General features: G+C 47.7%; 1 protein-coding gene across 2 annotated transcripts in view; it reads left to right on the top strand.

The window, feature by feature from the left end:
- The window catches only part of CSRNP2 (cysteine and serine rich nuclear protein 2), a 42,880-nt gene that overhangs the window by 10,392 nt on the left and 17,733 nt on the right, over positions 1-14,755 (top strand). The window contains exon 1 of one of the 2 annotated variants that reach the window (XM_083427629.1): positions 12,947-13,064. The exons of the other annotated variant lie outside the window; for it this stretch is intronic. The gene's annotated coding sequence lies outside the window, so the exon portion shown is untranslated. Of the gene's footprint in view, positions 1-12,946; positions 13,065-14,755 lie in introns of those variants that run through there. 2 annotated transcript variants of the gene reach the window in all.

The raw sequence follows: 14,755 nt of genomic DNA, 5'->3' as shown, positions 1-14,755 counted from the left end.
ATGGAGATGGGGAGTTCGGGTTGGTAGCAGAGTAAAGCTTGACAGCCTGTTTTATGGAAGGAAGAGAGCGAGGTAGCGTTGCGCGTAGAGAATAGCGTTCAAGATGCAAAGTCTGGTGTGGGAGAAAGGTGCAAAGCGAAAAGTACATTCTGTGGAGCAGAGTGTGTGTAGGGCAGGGATGGGGACCCTGTGGATCTCTTGGATGTTCCTGGTCTAGAACTCCCATCATCATGGGCCAGGGTAGCTGCAGCTGATGGGAGTTGGAGTCCAGCCACATCGAGAGCACCACAGGTTCCCTAACCATGATGTAGGGGAATAAAAGGAGGTAGGAGACTCTTGAATGTAATCACAAAGAGTCATTGAGCTGTTAAAGCAGTGTTTCCCAACCTTGGGCCTCCAGCTGTTTTCGAACTACAATTCCCATCATCCCTGACCACTGGTCTTGCTAGCTGAGGATTATGGGAGTTGTAGTCCAAAAACAGCTGGAGGCCCAAGGTTGGGAAATGCTGTGTTAAAGTACCAAGGTAGACTTAAGAAAGAGTAAAGAGCGCTGAACCGAAAAGACAGACACACACACACACACACCCTGGTTCTCATTTCGGTCAATTGAGTGTGAAGGATGAAATCTGTGTACTATTTTCAAAAGTACAGAACAGCGTCAATTGAAATAAAAACGACCACAAACTTGGGGACTCTTTTGTGGTGGAGGTCAGAGAGCAGCAATTCCACCACCACGTAGACCCTACGAGGAAAAACAGCCCTTGCAGGCATTGAGTCATTTTCAGTACACATAAATTCATCCCTGAAGTAATCTGAGATTGGCTTTCTCTTGACTGCCCTGGCTCCTTTACCATGGCAGAGCTGTTCAGTACCTAGAGAGCAGGATCTCTTGCTTCTCTGGGTGAAATATGTGTCCCAGAGCAGCAGTGCAGATGGGAGCTGTAGTCCCAAACCAGATTGGCAAAGGGTGAAAAAGCAGCTCACTGCTCCCTCCCAGTAACACCACATTGTGTCCAAGCTTGTGCCAGTTCCTGTCTTTAGATGGGGTTGGGGGTCAGTAATTAAAAGGCTGCAAGTAGGAGTATTGGCCTCCCACCCCCCACTTCTCTTTCTCTCCCCCTTTTGACTATAGTCAGTGGTTTAAGCTCCTTGTCTGACTGCCTCAATTATGTGATCGGGCTACTCCTACATGCATTTCTCTGCCAGTGGTACTTAACTGCTTGAATCTCTTTCTTGTTTGCTGCGTTGTGTGTGAGATGTCACCGGGGTTGGAAGTCTGCCTACTCGCATACCATTGCAAGAGAAGTTATGAGGTAGGGGGAGGATCACAAAGTTTCTGGCATGTTTTGTTTAATGCTGTATATGTTGCAGCAGTCACTTTTTGCAGAGAATTCAATTAATAAATCTATACGTGAATTAATTTGGGGCTGGCGAGAAATTTGCCGTCCATCAAGCATGCAAGTTGTAGCATAGTGGTGCTTTTTTCCACACGTGTAAGCTGATTTGCAGAGGGTTTGGGAAGAAGGTAGATTTTAAGCAAGATGACCTTTTAGCCCCCCCCCCTTTTTTTCCATTCTGATTTTCAGGGCTGCTTCTCACATGTTGGATCATCATTTTATTTCTGTAACCTGATGATTTGCTGCTGAATTTGTGAGCTAACAAGGTTATGTCAGTTGTATCTGTGTAGTTAGTTCTGTGCGGACCCACTTGCTTGCGCATGCCAGTCATCACCAGTGCCTGAGAGGAAGGATCATGGCACTCTGGCTGCAGTGTTTCTGCGCTGGCTGTTCCGTGCAAGCATTCTGCCTTCATTTTTAAAATATAGCTTCAAAAATTTCCATGGAGCAGCAGCAAAGCTAATGCCACATTTGCTGGCAAGGGTGAGTTCAGTCATAGTAGACTGGTGACTGGGAGTGGCCGCCAGGACCACATAACACCGGTTCTGAGAGATCTGCATTGGCTCCCAGTACGTTTCCAAGCACAATTCAAAGTGTTGGTGTTGACCTTTAAAGCCCTAAACGGTCCTGTATACCTGAAGGAGCGTCTCCACTCCCATCATTCAGCCCGGACACTGAGATCCAGCGCCGAGGGTCTTCTGGCGGGTCCCTCATTGCGAGAAGTGAGGTTACAGGGAACCAGACAGAGGGCCTTCTCAGTAGTGGCGCCCGCCTTGTGGAACACCCTCCCATCAGATGTCAAAGAGATAAACAACTACCTGACATTCAGAAGACATCTGAAAGCAGCCCTGTTCAGGGAAGTTTTTAATATTCAGTGCTGTATTGTTTTTAACACTTGATTGGGAGCCGCCCAGAGTGGCTGGGGAAACTCAGCCAGATGGGTGGGGTATAAATAATAAATTAGTAGTAGTAGTAGTAGTAGTAGTGGTAGTAGTACAAGTGTGCTAAGTGGCACACAGCAGAGTGGAAATAGTGTATGAACGGGATACCTTTTCTCAGCATGCTTGCAAAGTGCAGGGGCCCACATGTGCTGCCAGGATTTCTTGTAAACAAAAGGAACCTTCTCAGGTGCCCAATAGCAAATAGTTCCATTGAGGTAGACCAGTTGACACATGTGTTGCTCAGCCCAGACTGTTTCAGTTTACACATAACTCTTGCTGGTAGGAAATCCTTGAGGGTGATGTAAACCTGCATTCTGGCAGCTCTCCACCCACATCGCTAATGAATTGACATAAGGACTACTAATGTGACAAAGGTGAGTTGCAGCGGCGTGTGCCGGCTGCGTTCTGTTCTGCCCTAAAAGGCACATGCAGAGCCAATGATGTGAGTTTTATTGGAATAGCAGTAACCAAAGTCAGTAAAAAAATTTTTTTTTTTAATGCTAGACTGATTTTAAAGTGGTTTGTTAATGAAAAAAGGCAAGGGATGTCTCATCTGTCCTGGTCACAAATTTGTTTGAGTCCATAGATTTTCCTGTGTGAATGAGTTTCGTAGTCCAGAAGGTGGAGAAAGGGGTGTTTAAAAAACTTACCCCGTGTTAGAAACTCAGATACCTAATCTAAACCTGAGCAATTTGTACCGTCAGGAGGCTCTTCATAATTTTTATAAGTCAAAATTCCCTTTCTCGCAGTTAGAAGCCATTAGCTTGGGTCCTACCTGTGGTAGCAACAGGAAACAAATTTTCTCCATCGACTGTGTGTCAACCCTTCAAATATTTGAAGGCTGCTATTGTACTGTCTCTTATTTGTCTCGCCTGCAGCCTAAAAATATGCAGATCCTTCCACTTCGTAACATATATGGCCTCCAGGCACTCCCTCCTCAAATCATTTCTTTTGCCTTTCTCTGGACATGTCCCAGTGCTACATAAACGATCATGATTCATTTATATACTTCTTCAAGATATACAAGAAGGCCTTCTGTAGCCAGTGGTGACCATATAACCCTGTCAAACCCTTAGTCTTGTGGGTCTAATGGATGAATGAGACTGGCTTTCCTGTACGTAGCTCTGCCTTGAATGGGAAAGGTAGACAGCCTGCGTTCCCTATAGACCTGGAGGGAGAGCAAGCAGGCTAGAAAGTTCCTTTCAGGTTGAGCGCAGTTGGTTGGGTTGGCTTGGCATTGTCTTTTGAAGTTGCCTTCCCCTCTCTGACCCCTGCTTCTCAAATTCCTCCCTACTCCCTAACCAAATTAACTTCGCTGGTAGATTCTTTCTCTCCCCCACCCCCAGCTCCCATATCTCATTCTTGTTGCCTCCTTTGTGCCTGACCCGCTGATGTGTTTCACCGGAGGACCCCCACAGTTCACTTCTGTCCTTTCCATCAGCGCTTCCCCCCCTGCCCCTGCAACACCGCAGGGTTACCCTCAACATGTTTGGAATTCCTTGTCATAATGAGAAGCAGCTGATTCTCCTCCTGCCCATTGAAACATTTCTCCCTTATGTGCAGACCCTTGCCGGATTCATGTTGCTGCACTCTGGGTGGTTCAGGGGGGGAGATCATTCAGGTGAGGCTCCTGGCATCCCTAACGCAGGGGTCTGCAACCCGCGGCTCCAGAGCCGCATGTGGCTCTTTTACACCTTTGCCGCGGCTCCAGGGCGGATACTAGCGAGGGTAGGAGGCGCATTGTGCGCTCCGACACTCCCCACTGTGATGGGCGCTGTACTGGCTGTGACGTCGCATGGGGGCGGTGCGTGCGTTAGTCACGCACTGTCCCGACGTCACCTTCCCGCCCACCCGCCCGCTACATTGTAAGGGGCATGTACGTTGGTCACTGTTTTGGAGGGGAGTGAAGAACACACACACACACACAAAAAGGTAACTTGTTAATTTAACGTTTATTTCTATGAGGAGGAGTAATTCTGAGGGGTCAAACAAAGAAATAATAAAAAAGTGACAAAAAAGTTATTTTTATAATGATGAGTTTTGAGGCTCCCAGTTTTTTTTTCTTCGGAAACGGGTCCAAGTGGCTCTTTTTGTCTTAAAGGTTGCAGACCCCTGCCCTAACGTTTGGTAGCTCTTCTGAGTTCTACCGTCAGTCTTCACGAGGTGCTTAAGTCTTTTCTCTGTGTGTGCTCATCACAAAATAGAATGGTAAACAGCAATAGTCAGGGTGGTTCTTGACATCCTAATGGCCTAGTTTGCACATCACAGTCAGCCACAATATGGCTTACCACGACCACGCAAACATGTTCACATCTGCATTGCTCCTCCTTGGGCTTCTCAGGTCAGCAACTAAGCCAAGCTTTGACTGAGCCTGTCATCCAAACCCGGAATCATGGTTAAGGTCCCTCTTCCTTAACCACAGCCTGTAGCCATAGGGCAAACCTTGGTCATGGACAAGGAGGGGAGACCTTAACCATGAGCCTGGGTTCAGGTGATATTCTGAAACTTTGCTTAGCTGCTGCACCATACTGACCTCAGTGGCTGGGGAGGCCTGGCCAGATTGGCGGGGTATACCGTATTTTTCGCTCTATAGGACGCACCTTGTTTTAGAGGGGGAGAACAAGGGGGAAAAAATTCTCCCCCTCTCGCTCTCCAGGCTTCAACAAAAGCAACGTGAAGCCTCCGGAGCGCGCAGGGAGCGCTCCCTCTGCGCTTCGGAGACTTCGCGTTGCTATCGCTGAAGCCAAGGAGCCTGCATTCGCTCCATAAGACGCACACACATTTCCCCTTAATTTTTGAAGGGGGAAAAGGGCGTCCTATAGAGCGAAAAATACGGTAAGTAATAAATTATTATTATTATTATTTATTACCTAAAAATCTCAAGGAGGATCAGATCATCTGTGATCTCCTCCTTGGGAACCAAAGCATTTGGTTTCTAAGCCATGGTTTGACGTGGCATGTCTAGTGAACATGGCTAATCTCAAAGAGCTTGGTAGAAAAACTTTCCTTTGTAGGGTACGTTGCAGTATAATCAGTGCTATTTTTCTAGAAAAAGAGGTGCTGGACCTCACCATGAACTTCTCCCTTGTTCTCTTTGAATAGCAATGGCGCCCACCTGAGACCCGCTGAGCTCCATTGAGCTCTGGCTGAAAAATTGCCCTGCATGTAATACAGTCTTCCGTGGAAGGTGGGGACCCTTATCCACTGAACATAGTTAGATGTTTCTGAGCAGAACCAACCCAGAAACCAGAGGCAGCCTTCTCACGTTTTGGGTTACTTAAAACTTAATTGTGGCAATCAGTAAGATGGATTCACGTCAACTTCCCTAAAGGATATTTAAGGAAAACTAGATTCACCTGCTGAGTAAAAAGGTAAAGGGACCCCTGACCATTAGGTCCAGTCGTGATCAGCTCTGGGCTTGCGGCGCTCATCTCGCTTTACTGGCCGAGGGAGCCGGCATACAGCTTCCGGGTCATGTGGCCAGCATGACCAAGCCACTTCTGGCGAACCAGAGCAGCGCACGGAAACGCTATTTACCTTCCCGCCAGAGTGGTACCTATTCATCTACTTGCTCTTTGACATGCTTTCGAACTGCTAGGTTGGCAAGAGCAGGGACCGAGCAACAGGAGCTCACCCCGTTGCAGGGATTCGAACCGCCGACCTTCTGATCAGCAAGCCCTAGGCTCTGTGGTTTAACCTACAGTGCCACCCGCGTCCCTCACCTGCTGAGTAGAAAAGGTGGTTCTACAAGATCGTTACTCCAAAGCAGTCATTCTGAAACTCTGCCATAAGAACGTCAGAACCCTGGTGGATAAGGCCAAAGGCCCACATAATCCTGCATCTTGTTCTCCCAGTGGCCAGCCAGGTGCCTATGGGAAGTCTGAAAGCATCAGCACTTTCCCCATTTGTGATTCCCAGCTACGGGTACTTGGATACAGTGGTAGTAGAGCCATTGTGCCGAGTAGCCATTGGCAAGTCTTAACCTCCATGAATTGGTTCAATCCTGTGACATGCTGTTGCCTATTGGGCTCGTCTGCCACAATGGTCCTTCCAAGCCTTGAAAGAAATTGACAGCAACTTGCTTCCTGCGCTTAACAAATCTGTTGAGAAATCTTAAAAGGCACAGATGTATCATCACTGTGTTCCAAATTGCTTTCCTACCGGCTATAATGAGTTTTACGTCCCAAAAGAAGGTTGCCCACAGAGGGAGAAGGAGAAAGTTGAGTGTGACAGTTCTTGTCTCAATTTTTTCATTTAATAAGATCTCTCATTATTCAGGCTGGGCACTCAATTAGCTAAGTAGCTTCCTTGAAGCATGAAAGTGCTATCTGTGCGCTGTCTCCCTTCCCACCTGTTAATTGCTTGAGTGATGGGATAGGGAAGATATCTGGGAGAAGGGAGAGCAAACCCTGTGTGAGAAGGGGAGACAGGCAAGTGGTGCCAGAAAGGGCATCCTGTGACGTGTGGCATAGAAGAGGCAGAGACCGCCTCTCCTGGTCTGCCCCGCGGAGGACCTCAAGGTCCATAAATAGCAACACCCTAGTGGTCCCGGGCCCTAATTGACTAATTAGCCTCAACCAGAGCCAGGGCCTTTTTAACACTGGCTCCGGCCTGGTGGAACGCTCTGTCTCATGAGACCAGGGCCCTGCGGGATCTGATTGCCTGCAAGACAGAGCTGTTCCGCCTGGCCTTTGGTTTGGACTCAGTCTGACCCTTATGTTTCCCTCCCTTTATGTGATCTATAGGCTACTTTTAAAATGAGGCTGCATTTTAAATTGTATTTTAACCTGTATTTTAAATTGGGTTTTTCCTCCCTCCCTATTATGTTTTTACTGTAATTTTTACTGGTGTTAGCCTCCCTGAGCCCGGGGAGGGCGGGGTATGAATAAAATTTATTATTACAGTGGTACCTCAGGTTACATACCCTTCAGGTTACAGACTCTGCTAACCCAGAAATAGTGCTTCAGGTTAAGAACTTTGTTTCAGGATGAGAACAGAAATCGTGCTCCGGCAGCAGCAGGAGTCCCCATTAGCTAAAGTGGTGCTTCAGGTTAAGAACAGTTTCAGGTTAAGAACAGAGCTCCGGAACGAATTAAGTACTTAACCCAAGGTACCACTGTATTGTTATTATTAAAGTTCTTCTGGCAGTCACATGTGCTGCTTCTGAACCAAGACCCTATTTCAGGGGAAGGGACAACTGGAAGTGGCAGTTTTTGTTCTCCCCCCAGCTCACCCCAAAGTCACCATCTTTATAGCACCCTTGTGTTGCGTGTGCCAAGGCAGAAATGTGCAGAACCACACCAGCTCCGTGGCATCTGGTCTAGCTCAGGAAAAGTAGGCAGGTCCAGAAGCCTTTTCCCTCACCTGTAGCTTTGCATCCAACACCCAAGGCAACCAGTAAACACCTTGGGATTTGGCTCAGCTGCTGCGGCACTTGCATGCAGAGCCAGTTCCTCCCAAAACTGAACGCTGCCTCAGTTCTTCCGCATATAAAACTAGGGTTGGGTATCCAGCCCAAGCGTGGGGACCGCAGTGGCTGGTAGTAAGTTGGTGGCTTGCAAAGTGGAGCTGTGTGCTTGACTTTTTACTCCCTGTGCCTCAGCTGATTTGGATCGGTCTGTGTCCTTTGGCAAAAGCCAAGCAGCCCATGCTTCATCCTGCCTTTTGGAAAGCATTTTTGAGGTGCAGGGGGCGAGGCCCCAGGAATGCTCCCAGGTGGGGTGTGGGGCGCACTGCACAAGTGAATAGGATGACTGCTCGCGTTTTGTTAGCAGCATGAAGAACTCTCTCTTCTTTTTTCCTCCCGGAGAAGCTGAGCCACGCAGTCAGGATCTTCTTGCTGCCGTCTGCCACAGCTGGCTGGCATGTTTCTTTCAAGCCCATTTGTTCAGCTTTGTTGCCATGGGAACGGTTGCTAGGACATTGATGGGAACAGACAAGTGCAAGGAAGAAGCGGGCTGGGCTGGGCAGGGCTGGGTGGGTGGGTGGTGGTGGGCTTGCATCAACCAGCAGAAGCAGAGGCCTATTCTGGGGGAGGGGCAACCGCAAGAGAGAATTCAGGGGTTGTTTCCCCCTCCCTCCAACAAACTTTTAACATAGAGGCTTCCTGGTTCTTGTGTTCTATTTTAGGAAAGCGGGGTTTGCGGGGAGAGGTGTTGAGTGGCACTTTCTCAGCTGTGACTTCAGAGGCTGCAGTTTCAGCTTTTGGCAAGGCTTTTATTGTATTCCCTTTGTCTTTGGGCCTTCTTTCCCATCAGATTCCGACTGTGAAGGTTGAGAAACCTCTCCGACACTTACTATTTATTATTACAGAGAACGGTTAAAAATCCACCCATCACCCACCCTTCGTGCTTCCCGTCAACATGTGCGCCTGTCTTTTAAAAAGGGCAGAGTCTTTCTTTCTTTCATGCTTCTCCTCGGCCCTGCCTCTAGCTTTTGCATTTCGTGGGGAGAAAAGGCGGTTTAAAAAAATGTTACTTCTCTCTTAGAAATGCAGGGCGCAACAGCAAACGACGGGCCTGTGTTCATGGAGATCTTCTGTCTCCTAGTGGAGTAAAGGTCATTGTTTTATAATGAATGTCTTGTTGCATGAAAGTGGAGATCGGAAAAAGAATTGTCAGCATGATTTGAGCTCCCTTCTTTCTCTATACAAGCTTTCCCCCCTCTTTTAAATGGTGTAAAAGTACTGGGCATTTGGGTATTGGGGTGCTAAGCTGCTGTAGAGTGTGTTCTGTTGTTAAGATTTTGTCTCTTTTGCTCTGTGCATGCATGCCATCCAGCCTGAGTCTTTTCAAATGACACAGACCAAATGGCCAAACTCGGCCCTACAGATGTTTTGGGGCTACAATTCCCATCATCCCTGAGCTAACGTCCTGTTAGCTAGTGATGATGGGAGCTGTAGTCCCAAAACATCTGGAAGTTGAAGTTTAGCCATGCCTGGACTAAATGGTTCAGTTGGTTTTGGGGGAATGTAAGGAAGATGTTCTGAAACATTGGGGGGGGGGACTAAAAATTAGAGGTAAAATACAGTGTGTGTGTGTGTGTTTTGAGATGGCAATGGGCAGGGGAGTAACACATGGAAAGCCAGTGTGGTGTAGTGGTTTGAGTTCTGGACTAGAAACCTGGCAGACCCGGGTTCAAAATCCCTGCTCAACGATGAAGCTCACTGGATGACTTGAGCCAGTCGCTACCTACCTCACTGGGTTGTTGGGGGGATTATATGTGGAGGACCATGTATGCTGCCTTGAGCTCCTAGAAGGAAAAGGTGGGATAATAACAAATACATAAATAAGGTGCTACAGTTACTGAGTTTGAGACTTCTTCTACTTTGTCCTTCAGCTATGAAGTGCAGTGGCATCTCTCCTTTCTCTTGTCTCCCTCTCCTGCCACAGAAATTGGGGTTTGTTTTGGTGGTAGTGTAGCTAAGTCAGGGGTGTGGAGCCTTTTGGTCCCCCAGACATTTGCTGAACTGCAGTTCCCATCATCCCTGGCCATTGGCCATGCTAGCTGGGGCTGATGGGAATTGGAGTCTAGCAGTATCTGACGGGTGGGGCACAGTTTCCTTATCCCTGAGCTAAAGTGATGGAGATTAGACTTTGTCCTGGGTTCTGCCGCTTAGATTTTTAGCAGAGGAGCTTCTACAGGAAGGCAGAGCCGTTTGCCCCTAATTAATTGATTTTTCTTCTGGCTTTCAAACAGGCCCTCTGCCAACTGACAACCACAAGCTAACCTCCAAGAGAGGCACTCATCTGTACCAGCTATTGGCTGTTACCCTGTCAAGAGCAGCCTTGGTGTAAGGGATGATATGCTTTGGGGAAAAAGAGGGCCACCTGGCATCCCCCTTCGTCCCCCTCTCTGTAATGTAACCCAGATGCTCTCCTAGCTCAAAGGCTGCCTGAGTGTTGGTCTAATCGGTCTCATTGTCTTTTGCCTCTGGCTGCTGCTAGCTTCCTTCTACTGGGAAAAGGCATTGCATGGCCTACAGAGCCCCCCCCCCCCATCACGTTTCTGCATAAAGCTCTGCTATCTGGCAAAATCCAGGATGCAGAGAAAATAATGGCAGTGCTTCATGTTTTTTAAATAGAGCCTAATGCTAAATCAGGAATTGCAGAGCATGTTTGTAGCACACAAAGCCTGCTCCCATCCCCTTAACAGTCATGTTTGCGTCTGCATGCTTTTATGCCATGCCTCAATGCACGGACAGGAGCTCTGGTAGCATTTGGGGGCTCCCTGGCCTGCCCCCCCTTTTTTTTGGTTGCAAAGCAAGCATCTTTTGTGATGGGTAAGAGGGGACAGACCTATGTGGAAGGGCACAGGTCTAGCAGCTCCCTGTAATAAGGAGAGTTTGTTCCACTCCCCTCTCTAGTAAGCCATTCAGGGCGTAAAGCACAAAGGACAAGAGTGGAAGAGTTAAGCTCTAATATCTGTCTAAAAGGGGACCTTGGAGTGTGTGTGTGATTCTGCCACTGGGGAGACTGTATTCTGTCCTTTTCTGCCTTATTTATTTGTTTCTAATTCACAAATAGGATAGAATCTGAGGTGCTGTTTGGTGGTTCATATACCTAGAAAGCCCTTGGGATGCTGGGATCTGGGCATGTTTAGCCTGGAGAAGAGGAGGTTAAGGGGTGATATGATAGCCATGTTCAAATATATAAAAGGATGTCACATAGAGGAGGGAGGAAGGTTGTTTTCTGCTGCTCCAGAGAAGCGGACATGGAGCAATGGATCCAAACTACAAGAAAGAAGATTCCACCTAAACATTAGGAGGAACTTCCTGACAGTAAGAGCTGTTCGACAGTGGAATTTGCTGCCAAGGAGTGTGGTGGAGTCTCCTTCTTTGGAGGTATTTAAGCAGAGGCTTGACAACCATATGTCAGGAGTGCTCTGATGGTGTTTCCTGCTTGGCAGGGGGTTGGACTCGATGGCCCTTGTGGTCTCTTCCAACTCTGTGATTCTATGTTCAATGAAACCAAAAAAACAAGGTGGGGAGAAAATTGGAAAGTCACCTAAAATTCCAGCAAGAGCTTGCCCCTCTTTGGATATGTGCTCAGTATCTGAGAAGGTTGGGCTTAAATATTGGAAAGAGCTTGGCATCAGCAAGGAATATCAATTCCCTGTATTGACAGAGTCCATTGCACCCGTCTGTATTTCCTGCATACGACAGTGGGTACATTTTAGCTCAAACTGTATGTGACCACTTTGTCTTCTATGAGTAGTTAGTTTGAGGGGTTTTCTTTTAAATTTTTGGGATCCGGGACCTCATGGGTTTTTTTGTGTGGGCTTTAAATAGAGTTGTGCTCTTGATTATGCAAGGGCAACCTCACAAGCAAATTGTGTATGGCAGAGGGGAAGGTAATAGCAGAGATTGCATCTGCTTTGTGCTGCAAGTCTGACCAAAAACAGGGAGTGCTTTTGTTGGGGTTCTGTTAGGGTTTGTTGGGTATTCACATTTCATTCTCAGATAAGAATGATCAACCCCTGGCACAACACCTGGCACAGCTTCCTGGAAAGTCAAGAAGTGTCTCAAAATGTTCCCCAAGGGTGAACACGTTCACCACAAGAGTGGAAAGTGTTGAGGCTGCATACTACTTCGCTAATGTGGAGCCCCTTTTGGCTTTCTGAAGACTGAACTTTTTATTTTCCTCCCTTGTTACATAGGTAGGGCAAAGGATGGTCCTTAGGACAATTGCTGGGTCATGATTTCCCATACTAAACACCTTGGCCACCACCCTGCTGGCATTTACTGAACAGCAGCCATGCTTTTGCATGTGCCAGATCTCCTCCTACCTTCTGGTCTTCCAGCCAATGCGTGCTCTTGTGTCTCTTTGCTGGAGGGATGCAGGCATGTGTTTCCCATCCATCTGCCCTTCCGTCAATAACATGTGATGGCAGAATTTTCTATTGTGTTTTTGTTGTTGTCATTGGCTTCCACACTGCTGTGAGATCAGCAAGACTATTGGCTGACTCCTCCTAGAGTACTGTGGGTAGCAACAGGGGGTGGGGTGGGGTGGGGGAGGGATAAGAAGATATTGGCATAGGAGCTGCATTGAATGTGAGAACTATGGCCCGCAGAACTGGGTCATCAGGTCTGCTGTGTTCGCTTACACCCTGTAGTGCAAGTCAGTGTTCCTTCCAAAAGGCTTAACCTAGTCTTTTGCTAGTGGAGATTATGATCTGACTGCCTTGGGGCAGGATTATCCCATCCCTGCCAAATGCTGGGCTCCTGATGCACCTATGTCTGGACTCCGGAACATCTGTTACTGGCCCTGATTTGAGGCAGATCCCAGATGATGCCAAAATGGCCCTGACCTAAGGTCATGCATTTTGTAGTTATTCAGTGATGACATTAAAAAGATATTCATGCAGATATTTATATTGTGTAATAGCCAAGGATCTTCCCTCTGTGAATAATTGGCATAAACAAATGTATTCCTGCGTGCATTGTATGGTAAAATGGTTGCAATTTCCCAATTGGCTTCTGTCGTGCTGTAAGGCTTAGTTTGCTCGAGATTCCTGTCTGCCTTCTCTCGGAATGTGACTGCACACATGACTCTTGCTCCCTCGGTGTCTGCTAACTGCACAAAAGGCAAGAGCCGATTTAACCACTCGGAGCCAGCTGCGTGCATACCACACATGTCTGACTTGTAAACATGGTCAGAAATAGGAAAGCAAATGGTATCTTCAGAACCCTCGGTTGCTTCAGTCCGCCATAGAATTCCATCTCTCTGTGAGTGTGTGGTTTTTTGTTTGCTTTTTAAAACCCATAACCAAAATAGCAAGGGTTTCATACTGACTGCTTGTAGTCCAGCTTTGTGCACCTAAGAATAGGTTGGATGCAGAGTGTCTAGAATTCTTCCCTTTAAAAAAGGAAGGGGGGGGATAGTGGCAGGGGGAGCCGAACACTCAAAATTCAACACTCAAAATGATGTGTATGAAACATGCGCTCAGTAGACGGATGTAGAAACTCAGGTGTATGCAGGCTATATAAAGAGGGGGCTGGCAGAACTCTTTTGGGAGGCCAGGAGGGGCTAACCTTTCTCGGGATGGGTGAAAAATACTTGAATACCTTTCAAAAAGGAAGTTGTGTGTTTTGTGGCAGGATGTGTTGGGGTGATATGATAGCCATGTTCAAATATATAAAAGGATGTCACATAGAGGAGGGAGAAAGGTTGTTTTCTGCTGCTCCAGAGAAGCGGACACGGAGCAATGGATACAAACTACAAGAAAGAAGATTCCACCTAAACATTAGGAAGAACTTCCTGACAGTAAGAGCTGTTTGACAGTGGAATTTGCTGCCAAGGAGTGTGGTGGAGTCTCCTTCTTTGGAGGTCTTTAAGCAGAGGCTTGACAAGCATATGTCAGGAGTGCTCTGATGGTGTTTCCTGCTTGGCAGGGGGTTGGACTCGATGGCCCTTGTGGTCTCTTCCAACTCTATGATTCTATGAAAAGAGTAATCAGCTGGAGGGACTTTGGTCCCATTGAGTGCCCTGTCAGGCAGAGGTGGGAAATCTGGGGCCCTCCAAATGTTCAGCAACTCCCCAATTTCCAGCAGCTGCAGCCCGCATGACCAAGGTCAGGGATATTGGGAATTTCAGTCCAGCAACGTCTAGGAGGCCACAGCTTCCCCATCCCTCCTACGGAGCTCACAAAAGTAGTGCAGGTACGCAGAGCGTTGTTTTCCAAGTGAGGAAGACCTGAGCCACTTAGCTTTGCCTTAACCACTCTTAACTCTTGAGTTACCCCATCTCACATTCTTTTCTGCAAAAGAATGTGTTGTTGGGTATGCTTTGTGCACCAGTAAAGGGCATTGTAATTGATGTTTTCTGTTGGCACCAGGCAGTAATGTATGACTGTGCATATTGATGCATGTAAAACAAGCTAACAGGCACAGAATCAGCAGCCTGGGCAGGCACATACCCAATCTCTCCAGAATTTATTGTGGCAAAGGGGAAGGGAGTCGCCAGTACAGCGGCCTGAAGGGACAGAGTGAGCCGCAGGTTGGTCTGCTGAAGACCTGTCCCATGCCATTCGGTTTGTGGGTGGAACTGGTTCTGGATGAAGAAGCTGCTAGAGCTGAGGCTGCAGAGTTATGCGGTTGCTTCTTCATGCCTTCCTTCCCAGCATGCCAACTGTCTCTGGGGGCAACCAGTGGAGGTAGTAGGTGGCTTTGGGTGGGTGGTCTGCTTGAAGCAGCACCAACAGCTGAATGGAAAGTGGACTGTGTCTGCAGCACATACTTGGGAGCTGGTATGATGTAAGGCGGCTCTTTATAGAAGCTGTTTAGCTCAGCACAGGGAAAGTAATGGGAAACAGGAGGGGAGCAGAGCTCGAGGAATTTACGGTACTAGCATGAGTTCGTGTGCTGCGCTTCGTGAAATCTGTGTGCGATTCAGTTGCGTGGTGTGATTGAGTTGCTGA

This window comes from Podarcis tiliguerta (assembly GCF_965153285.1).
Source record: "Podarcis tiliguerta genome assembly, chromosome: 2".
Taxonomy (NCBI): domain Eukaryota; kingdom Metazoa; phylum Chordata; class Lepidosauria; order Squamata; family Lacertidae; genus Podarcis; species Podarcis tiliguerta.
This window is presented reverse-complemented; position numbering and strand designations above follow the sequence as displayed.